Genomic DNA, 9,770 nt, shown 5'->3' on the forward strand with positions numbered 1-9,770 from the left:
TTAATTACCAAAGGAGAGAATCAAATTTAACATGTAGAAAATTCAGCAGAGAGAGAAATGGCAGCCATGTAAAGAGTTTCTGTACACTTCATGTTGAAGTGGAAGTAAACAAGACACAGAAGGGTGTAGAAGCCTATGGTAAGGAAAATGGCGTCAAGGTAGGGATGAGAACAAGTAGTGAGCTTCCTTCAACTTCAAGATTGAATGTCTCGGAATAAGCTAGTAGCCAAAGAGGGGAGCAGAAGGGTCTCAGTGCAGACAGCAAACTACACTGAAAAGTCAGGGAAACATCAGGTAGAGAACTTCAAGATATCCAGACAAAACCAGTTAATTCGTCTGAAGGAAGCAGCAACCAGCAAAATTCCTGCACCACTCATGATAGTCGTAATCATGCTGGTAAATCGGAAATATCCCAGGCCTTCATGGTATAGACCACCAACTGAAAATGCTTTAGAAAGGATGACCTGGTCCCCAATTTACCTACAGTGTTAAGGAAAGTGGAGATAGAAACCCCAGTTTAGTGTAATATAAAAGATTACAATGGGAAGATAAAAGACAGAAATCCCAGTTTAGTGTAATATAAAAGATTAAAAATGGGAAGGTGACTGAGTCCCAAATGATTCTGTCATCAAAAGCAAGAAAAAAAAAACTGAACTACTAGAATTAATTACTACTGAAAGAAAGTTGTATTTGTAGATCCATTAATTTTCTCAGCAAACTGTCCTTGGGAATCCAGGTACTAAGGTACATTGAGATGCAGAATGAAAAAGGACGATTGATTATACCCATGTTCTTCCTTCTTCCTCTGTCTCAATATACCCCGCCCCACTTCACTGTTTTCCTGATGACAATTTAACATCCTCCAGGGCTCAGTTTTAGTTAACAGAGTCCCATATTCCATAAACAGGGACTCTGTTGTACTGTCTTTCATAGAAGTCTGTTTTTTATTTCTTTCATATATGTCTTTCAATTTACATGCATATTCTTATTTACTTACATGTTTGCTCATTTAAGTTTCTCTTTCACAAAAAAAATTGAATCATTTTTCTCCTTAGGGCAGTGTTGGAGGAACCACTTGTTGGTTCCCGACCGCCAGGATAGATTTGCCCTGAAATAATCACACAGAAACTGTATTATTTAAATCACTGCTTGTCCCATTAGCTCTAGCTTCTTATTGGCTACCTCTTACATATTAATTTAACCTATCTCCATTATTCTGTGTATCACCATGTGACAGTGGCTTACCAGCAAATTTTCAGCATGTCTGACTCTGGCCGTGGCTCTATGGTATCTCTCTGACTCTGCCTTTTTCTCCCAGCATTCAGTCCAGTTTTCCCCATCTACCTAAGTTTTGCCCTGTCAACAGGCCAAGGTAGTTTCTTTATTCATTGACCAATAAAAGCAACACACAGACAGAAGGACCTCCCACCGGACAGAACCCCAATTTGCCCTGTTTAGCATTTTATACTGATCTTACAAAGAAATGCCATATTTTAGATAGTTAAAAGGTTATGGTAAACATCTTAATGAGCACATTGTTCATGAGCAAAACTAACACTGAACTGTGAATTACTGTGTCAGTTCAATTTTCAGTACTGCTTAAGAGGAAAGATTCATTGTTGCTTGGCATGTTTCAGCAGCTTCAATCCAAAGTCACTTGGGTCTATGCTTCTGGCCCAAGGAGGAAGCGGAGCATCATGGTAGCAGGAATATATCAGAGGCTACGCTGCCAGACAGGAAACAGGAAGGGAAGAGCTGACCAGGGACCACTCATAACATTCACTGTTACCCTTTCCACCCACTCCTAACCCACTACCTCTAAACTAGGCCCCACCTCCTAAATGTTTCTAGAACCTCCCAAAATAGTGCCATCAGCTGGGGTCTAAGCCTCCAACACATGAGCATGTTGGAGTCATTTCGTCTTTAAACCACAACAACCAGAGAGACTCGACTCTATTCCTTTTGAGCAGCTTACTATAGGGTAGCCACACCCAACATCCTAGAACAAACAAAGCAGATATTTTAAATTACAGAATTTCACTACTGAAATCAGGCTATCCCTAAATTAGCTGAGGTGCTTTTTGCTCTTGTATGTCAAACATATAGCTTGAAAGATGCTGGGCAAGGCAAGTATGGTGAAAATGGCATCAACCATATATTATGTGAATTCCATATTTTAGAGGTATGTTTTAAATACTTTTCCTTTTCCCTTATATTCTTTTGTGATAAGAAGATAAGAGGCTATTACATCTATGTTTTATAGGAAGAATCTGAGGCTTATAGAGTGTAGTAGATTTCTTCATAGGCTTTTGTCTAATAAATAATGTCATGGTTCTAGAAGACCAATCTTTGAAAAAACATACACTGCTCTGCTTGACCCAATACTGTGTAACCAACTCATAGCAGGATTGAACCCATGACCTTGGCCTAATGAATACCACATTTCTAGTAAATAAGGAATTTGAGACAAGTGGATATTAATCATAAAATGTCTAAAACATAGCCAGCTAATATCTTATGTAACTTTTATAATAAGTGCAGCATTTCTGGGTCAAGGATTTTTCTCTGAATCGGTATTTTCTTCATATCTTTGTTGTATTTTTCATTGTATTTTCTCATTTCTATTGTCATGTTGTTGTTGCTGCTGTTAATTAATTGTTTTCTTGACACCAGCTCATTATAAGTGTGACCTCTGTGTATTTTTTAAAGCTCACTCTATCATTCTGTGACCTCCTCCACAGGCACGAGGGACAGGAATGTTTTCCTTTATCCTTTTTTCAGCTCTGATGGAGGCTCAAGAAACAGTCAATTGTAGGTAATTATAAGCTACTGAGGTTTTTTTTTTTTTAAGTCTAGGGACAAACATTTAAAAGTATATTTTTTAACCACAGTATAGTGAATCTACATAAAATTAGTCATGCTTAGAAACTGAATATTTAGAATAAGCCCATATCCCTTGACTGCTCAAGAAAATCATTCAATTTCCAGTTTTTTTCCTGACAGGAAAAATCTGTCAACAGAATCACTAACAGTCAAAACCAAAAATCGGTAAGCTAGAAAAAGATAGAATATTAAAAACAGCCATTGCTTTCTTGCTTTCATGTTTGAGAATTTTAAACTCAGTTTACTAGTGGAAGCATTTTAAAGGAACATGAACACATAGAGTAGTATGTACAGAGAATGTCACCTCCCCGGAATAAGTGGGTTGGGGAAAGTTATATCATTTTCCTCTCAATGTAGGAGGAAGAGTAAAGGGAAAGACAGCAGAGAAAGCTATTGATTTAGGACTGAGAAATTGTATTCTCATTGATCTCAATGGTAAGGTGAACTATACTTAGATCATCACAGCCTGGGAGTCCACAAAATCAAGTGTTTGTCATAGTCAGCCAGTTCAGCTCTTGCTGACGCGTGTAATGAGGCTTTCTACCCAAGGCTGAGCCTTGGTCCTTAGCCATGCTGTGTCTCATGCAGATCTCAAGGGGAGCCACACATTTTCAAGGCAGATGGAACAAAGGGCAGTGAGCCCCCATCCCAACACTCATGGGGAGCTCGGGGACACCTTCTCCTTTTGTGGATGTTCAGTTCTCCTTATTTCAAAGAGTAAGTGTTCTTTAGCTACCAAAATGATCATTTTTCATGCAAGGCTGACAAAAGAGAAGGCACTAAGCATTCTTGTCACTGAGGCCATTTAGCTTCAAGACCAAAAAGAAAACAATCAAAAAATAGGCCTTCCTCCAGTAAATGCTTTTAATGTGACTATCTCCTCCAAGCACAGATCCTATCATTAATCAAAATGCAAAAGAAATAGACCATTGACAGGAAAACAGAAGGCAATGAAACTGGGGAAAAGTCTAGATATATTGAGATAGGGCAGCTTCATAACAGGGTTTGCGAAGCTGGGGAAATAATTAATAAACCTCAACCATGGTGGAAGTTTTATTTTCTAGACAATAATGAGGTAGAATAATTATGCATGGAGAAAACTCATGAAAGGAAGACATCCCTAGTACAAGGTAGAAGGATGACTGCAAACATGTAAGCAAACACGGCAGGCAATAGCTCACGTCTTAGGCTACAATGGAAACAAGGGGACTGACCAAAACAAACCAGCCAAAAACAAGCAGAATGTAAAAGGCATTTAAACTAAGGCAATTCTTAAGATGATTTTTTTTTTAGTTGATAGAAGGCAATATCTAAGCTGAAAATATGCCTTTATAGGAAAATAGTACAGTAGGCATCAAAATTCATTTAAGAATCTGCTTTTAGAAATAATTGTAAAGACTGGGCAGAAAATGCTGGAGTAGCTGCTGGCCAGAGGTCAATTTGTCAGCTGCCCCAGCGACCAGTGAGACCCTCCCACCCATTCGCCTGTACCCCCATCCCATTCGCCATGCAAAGAGGTATGATCGAAGAGATGACATATTTATTGAATTTTGTGTTGAGGACAGATGTTAATGCAAATTTTGAAAAATCCAAACTTACACTTTCGATTCTTTTGGAGGAAGTGTTGATTTTAAGCATTTAAATGAAATTGATCTTTTTCACTCTATTGATCCAAATGATTCCAAGCATAAAAGAACAAACAGATCAATTTTATGTTGTTTGTGGAAAGGAGAATCTGGCCAATCGTGTTCTAGGTTAACAAAGGAGAGGGCAAAGCTTAATTGACTTAGTGTGGACTTCAACGATTGGAAAGACCGGGAGGAGGATTCAGACGAAGATGGGTCCAATTTTGACCATTTCTCTGAGATGATGGATCACATGGGTGATAATGAGAATGTAGATTTACCAGAATTAGATGGAACAGATAATTCACAAAACAGTGATGCTGGAAAAATTGCCAGATCTGGAGTAAAGAATGTCATCGCCTGGATTTGGAGAAAGAAAAGTAACTTCCGCAAGATTTCATAATTGCGACAATCCCTGAGTTGACAGCTTTAAAGGCAGAAGCCATGTTTGCCTCCTTTAACCCATTTTTCAACCTGATTTTTTTTAAACTTTTTTTTAAAGGTTTCACCAGGGTTGATAATGTACCATTGTATGAGGCAGTTTAAGTCAGCTAAGGCAAAATCCTTCCCGGGATACTGTGAAGCAGTTGTGATCCTAGGCAGGCAACTGATACAGCAGCTCTGAAATAAACACATTTCACCTAAGTCTTCTTTCTTCATAATACAGCTACGTGCATGCTAGGAAGCTCTCAGCTTAGGGAAAGGTCCCTAGTTTTTTTTATATATTTATTTATTATGTATACAATACTCTGTGTGTATGTCTGCAGGCCAGAAGAGGGTACCAGACCTCATTACAGATGGTTGTGAGCCACCATGTGGTTGCTGGGAATTGAACTCATGACCTTTGGAAGAGCAGGCAATGCTCTTAACCACTGAGCCATCTCTCCAGCCCCAAGGTCCCTAGTTTAGATCCCAGACCACGGACTTGAAGGGGGCGGAAACAGATTGGCTGATTCTTAAACTGATACCCTGCCATTCTTCCAGTGTCCCTTCCAGAATTACTCCACTAAGATTTATTTTTTTAAAAAATATACTTTACATTATTGCAGTGTGGAGAGCGGCAGGCTGCATTCCCGCCTGGCTCCCAGCCGCCTGGCTAGCTTAAAACCCGAAATAACAACACACAAATTGTATTCTTTTAAACACTGCCTGGCCCATTATTTTCAGCCTCTTATTAACTAATTCTCACATCTTGCTTTAACCCATATTTGGTAATGTGTGTAATACCACGAGTGGCGTCTTACCGGGAAAGATTCAGCATGTCTGACCCCTGGCGGCTGGCTCCATCACATCTGACCCAGAGAGGAGAGGCATGGCGATTGCCCAAGGCATCTGCCTCACTCCCAGCATCCTGTTCTGTCTACTCCACCCACCTAAGGGCTGGACTATCAAATGGGCCAAGGCAGTTTCTTAATTAACCAATGAAATCAACTCAAACAGAAGACTCTCCCACATCACATTATTGTATGTGATCACTTGCCAGTGTTCAGGTGTATTTTAGCAAAGACTAATGAAGACCTTAACTTCGATGGTTTTTGAAGCCTATGCATTTGGTATTGTTTGGCTCTTGAGCTTTTATATCTCGTAGCATGGAGGATGAAGAAAGTTGAACATTGTTGCTTGAGAGTCTGTACATTTTAGACCAGATTTGTATTTGCACTGCCAGTATGCAAATGAGTGGAAAATGTTAATACACTGTTGGATATTTTTATTTCCTACCTTGATTTCAGCTTAGAAAACATTAATTTATGTTCATGACAGTGGAGACTTTTTAAAAAGTCTACATTCTCTCTAATAAACTGTTGGAAGATTAAAATAGAAATAAATGTAAAAACTGATATAAGTGAAACAGCATTATAAGATTTTTAACAAATCATTATCAGCCCATAAGAGGGAAACAAAAGAGATAAAAAGAGAAAGATCAAACAGAACAAAGAAAGTAAAACTGAATGTATTTTGAGCATCTTATCATTTTACTACCAAAAGACATATTTGTATCTCAAGTGGCAATAGGAAAATCAAAAACACTGGTCAAATATCTAGTAGTAAATACTTATATATTCTATAAAATAAAATCTTTGTATTATGTTTTATTTTTTTAAAAATGAAATTGCTTAGAAATTAAAACTCAAATATTTTTGTAAGCCACAAACTGCATAGTATAAATTTAAAAAGTCACACATTAGAACTAAGGAATACAATAAGTACTAGTTATATTAAACTAGGGGGTATTAAAACCATTTCTAGCTTCACAATGTAGGCATTTTATTAGTAAGATGAATGAAAATACTATTTACAAATAATTGACATATATATACATATATAATATATAGATATTTTAAAATCAAGAAAATCAATGAAGATAAGATTCAATTTTCAGAATTTAGAAGAGGACAAAGGCCTGGGGAAACAAGTGGAAGAGAATAACTTCGGATAAAAGTAAAATTTAAATTCAGAAACGAAAGATATTTTTTGAAAAATCACAGTTGTTATTAAAATACACTCACATACTCACATATACACACATACACACACAGTAAAGTTGATTGAACTCTTAAGAACCTAATGGAATCCAACAGCAAATTTAACACTTGGAAAGGAACTTTACAAACAATCCAAAAAATAATGTAAAGCGTATGAGAATTTGCCTTCATTATAAAAAAGATGCTTTCTATGTATATGTCCTATGCTGATTTATTTCAAAACTATCTGGTTCCCTGAAATAGTAGAAACCATCCATTTCCACAAAAGTTACAGAGGTGAACCTTATTGATCAGTGAAACAAAATAAACTTGCTCCCAGTTTCTGAGCAGAAGATTGACATTGTGTGTGTTTATCTGTTTGTTTGAAAGCAGGTCTCACATAGCACAGGCTAAAGGTAAAATGTCAATCCTTCACCCCCCCAAGGACTGGGATTGCAGGCACACCCATCACACATGTGTCTCTTTCAAAGCCACATTCTTTCCATCAATTTGCATAATCCTAAACTGTGAATCATCAACCTCCAGTTTGGAGTCATGTCTTAACAGTAATTCTGTAATTACCCTCCCTAGAGTCACCCTCCTTTGTGTTCTATAACCACGTTCATCTCCATAGCCTAAATTCTTGACCTTAGCCAAAAGGTCAAGAAGAGATTCTTTAGCCTCAACTCTTTGTGACAGTACAACCATGGTTCAAGGTAGTTATGTTTGCTTTAAACTGGATTAAGGGAAAAACCTGCTCAATTATTTAAAAGAGCCACCTAAGGACACATGCTTCCCTTTCTTTCTGTGTCTTCTCTTTAGGGTGATTACTTTTGAAGGGTGAGAGGCAGATGCTTGAACAGGCTCTAGGCATGGATAGACAGGCACATGCTTCAAGGTTCTCTCTGCTGGTGGGCATGGCTCAGATTGTTCAACTCCTCCATTGGTTACACAAGGTAGGAAACTACCACCGTCATCAACCATCTCTGACCACCTCCTCTTCTCCTTTGCTGAAGAATCCCCTCACTGTGTGTCTCTGGGACCATTCAGGGACATGCCAAGTCTGCTGAGGAATTCTTTTCTTCCACTCATGGGATTACTTCTTTAAATATGGATGAGGAGACATGAGGGTCAACCTCTAGTCCTCATTCTCGTTCAGTTTGCCTCATCTTCTCAATGGGTGCTTTTCCATGTTGAAAGAACATCTAAGAAGTTCCTCCTTTCTACCCCTAAGATTCCTACATGGGTGACTAGACACTTGTCTTCCAGAATTCTCCCTCAAAAGGAATAGCGAATCGGTAAATCTCAGAAAGCCAGTACATTGAGAACTAGTATCTACATGTTAAAAATATCCTTTATTGACATGTGCTCAACTATGTTCATAGCAACATTGTTTGTCGTAGCCAGAACCTGGAAATAACCTAAATGCCCCTCAACTGAAGAATGGATAAGGAAAATGTGGTACATTTACACAATGAAGTACTACACAGCAGAGAAAAATAATAACATCTTGAATTTTGCAGGCAAATAGATGGAACTAGAAAACATCATTTTGAGTGAGGTAACCCAAACCCAGAAAGACAATTATCACATGTACTCACTCATAAGTGGTTTTTAAACATAAAGCAAAGAAAACCAGCCTACAAATCACAATCCCAGAAAACCTAGACAACAGTGAACACCATAAGAGAGACATGCATAGATCTAACCTACATGGGAAGTAGAAAAAGACAAGATCTCCTGAGTAATTTGTGAGCATGGGGACCTTGGGAGTGGGTTGAAGGGGAAGGGGGAGACAGGGAAGGGGACAGAGAAAAATGCAGAGCACAATAAAAATCAATTAAAAAAAATCTCCTTTATCTAGCTCTCCGAACGGTATCTACCTTCTCCAATAGCTCTGATACACCATGTTTCCTGAGATGGGGATGAGGCTAACTTCAAAAGCCTCAGAAAAAGTACCGCTAGTGGAAGAAGATGGCAGAAGGTGGAGCAGCAAACCTAGAGACCCAGCAATCTGACATTGCTACGCTGCTCAAAACCTCGCTCCGGAAAGGGGACACCTGGTAGTTAGTAGATAGTCACTGGTTCAAACAGTGGAAGAAATATGTTGGCTTTGACAGTTGGGATAAATACCAGATGGGAGATCAAAATATCTATCCTGAACCCATTGATAACTCTGGACTACTCAAAGATGGCGATGCCCAGTCACTTAAAGAGCACCTTATTGATGAGTCGGGTTACATACTGCTGCCAACCGAGGGCTGGAATAAACTTGTCAGCTGGTACACATTGATGGAGGGCCAAGAGCCAATAGCAAGAAAGGTGGTAGAACAGGGTATGTTTGTGAAGCACTGCAAAGCAGAAGTGTATCCCACAAAACTGAAGCTCTGTGAGAATGGAAACATGAACAATGTCGTCACTCGGAGATTTAGCAAAGCTGACGCAATAGGTAATGCCCAGTCCTGTCCCGAGTCACTGTTTGTAGAGACTTAGTCATGGTTCCTGGTTGTAGTCTGCTGGGGTACTAGTCTGCTTACAGTTACAGTCATAAACACTGTACAGTCCCAGCTTCCATGCATATCTCCTAGTTTAGAGTGGACTAGCTTGTTTCTTACTTTTTTTTAATTAAATGAGTTGAATGTCCGTGTCCTTTTTAATTTAAGAGAATCAAATCTTAAAATTAGCATTTGAACATTGCATGCCTTGTTTGTAACAACAAAATATAAAGTTAAATAGAACTTTAAGTATACCATGTTTCAATAAAATTGGCCAAGAATGGGGGAAAAAAAGCCTCGGAAAA

The 9,770-nt window shown here is 38.5% G+C and overlaps 2 pseudogenes; both read left to right on the plus strand.

Moving 5' to 3' along the window:
* Nucleotides 1-204: 204 nt before the first annotated feature.
* Nucleotides 205-4,855, plus strand: LOC119803263 (annotated as a pseudogene).
* A 4,089-nt stretch (nt 4,856-8,944) lies between these two features.
* Nucleotides 8,945-9,463, plus strand: LOC119803264 (annotated as a pseudogene).
* Nucleotides 9,464-9,770: the final 307 nt, after the last annotated feature.

The sequence above is a fragment of the Arvicola amphibius genome, chromosome 17 (assembly GCF_903992535.2).
Source record: "Arvicola amphibius chromosome 17, mArvAmp1.2, whole genome shotgun sequence".
Taxonomy (NCBI): Eukaryota; Metazoa; Chordata; class Mammalia; order Rodentia; family Cricetidae; genus Arvicola; species Arvicola amphibius.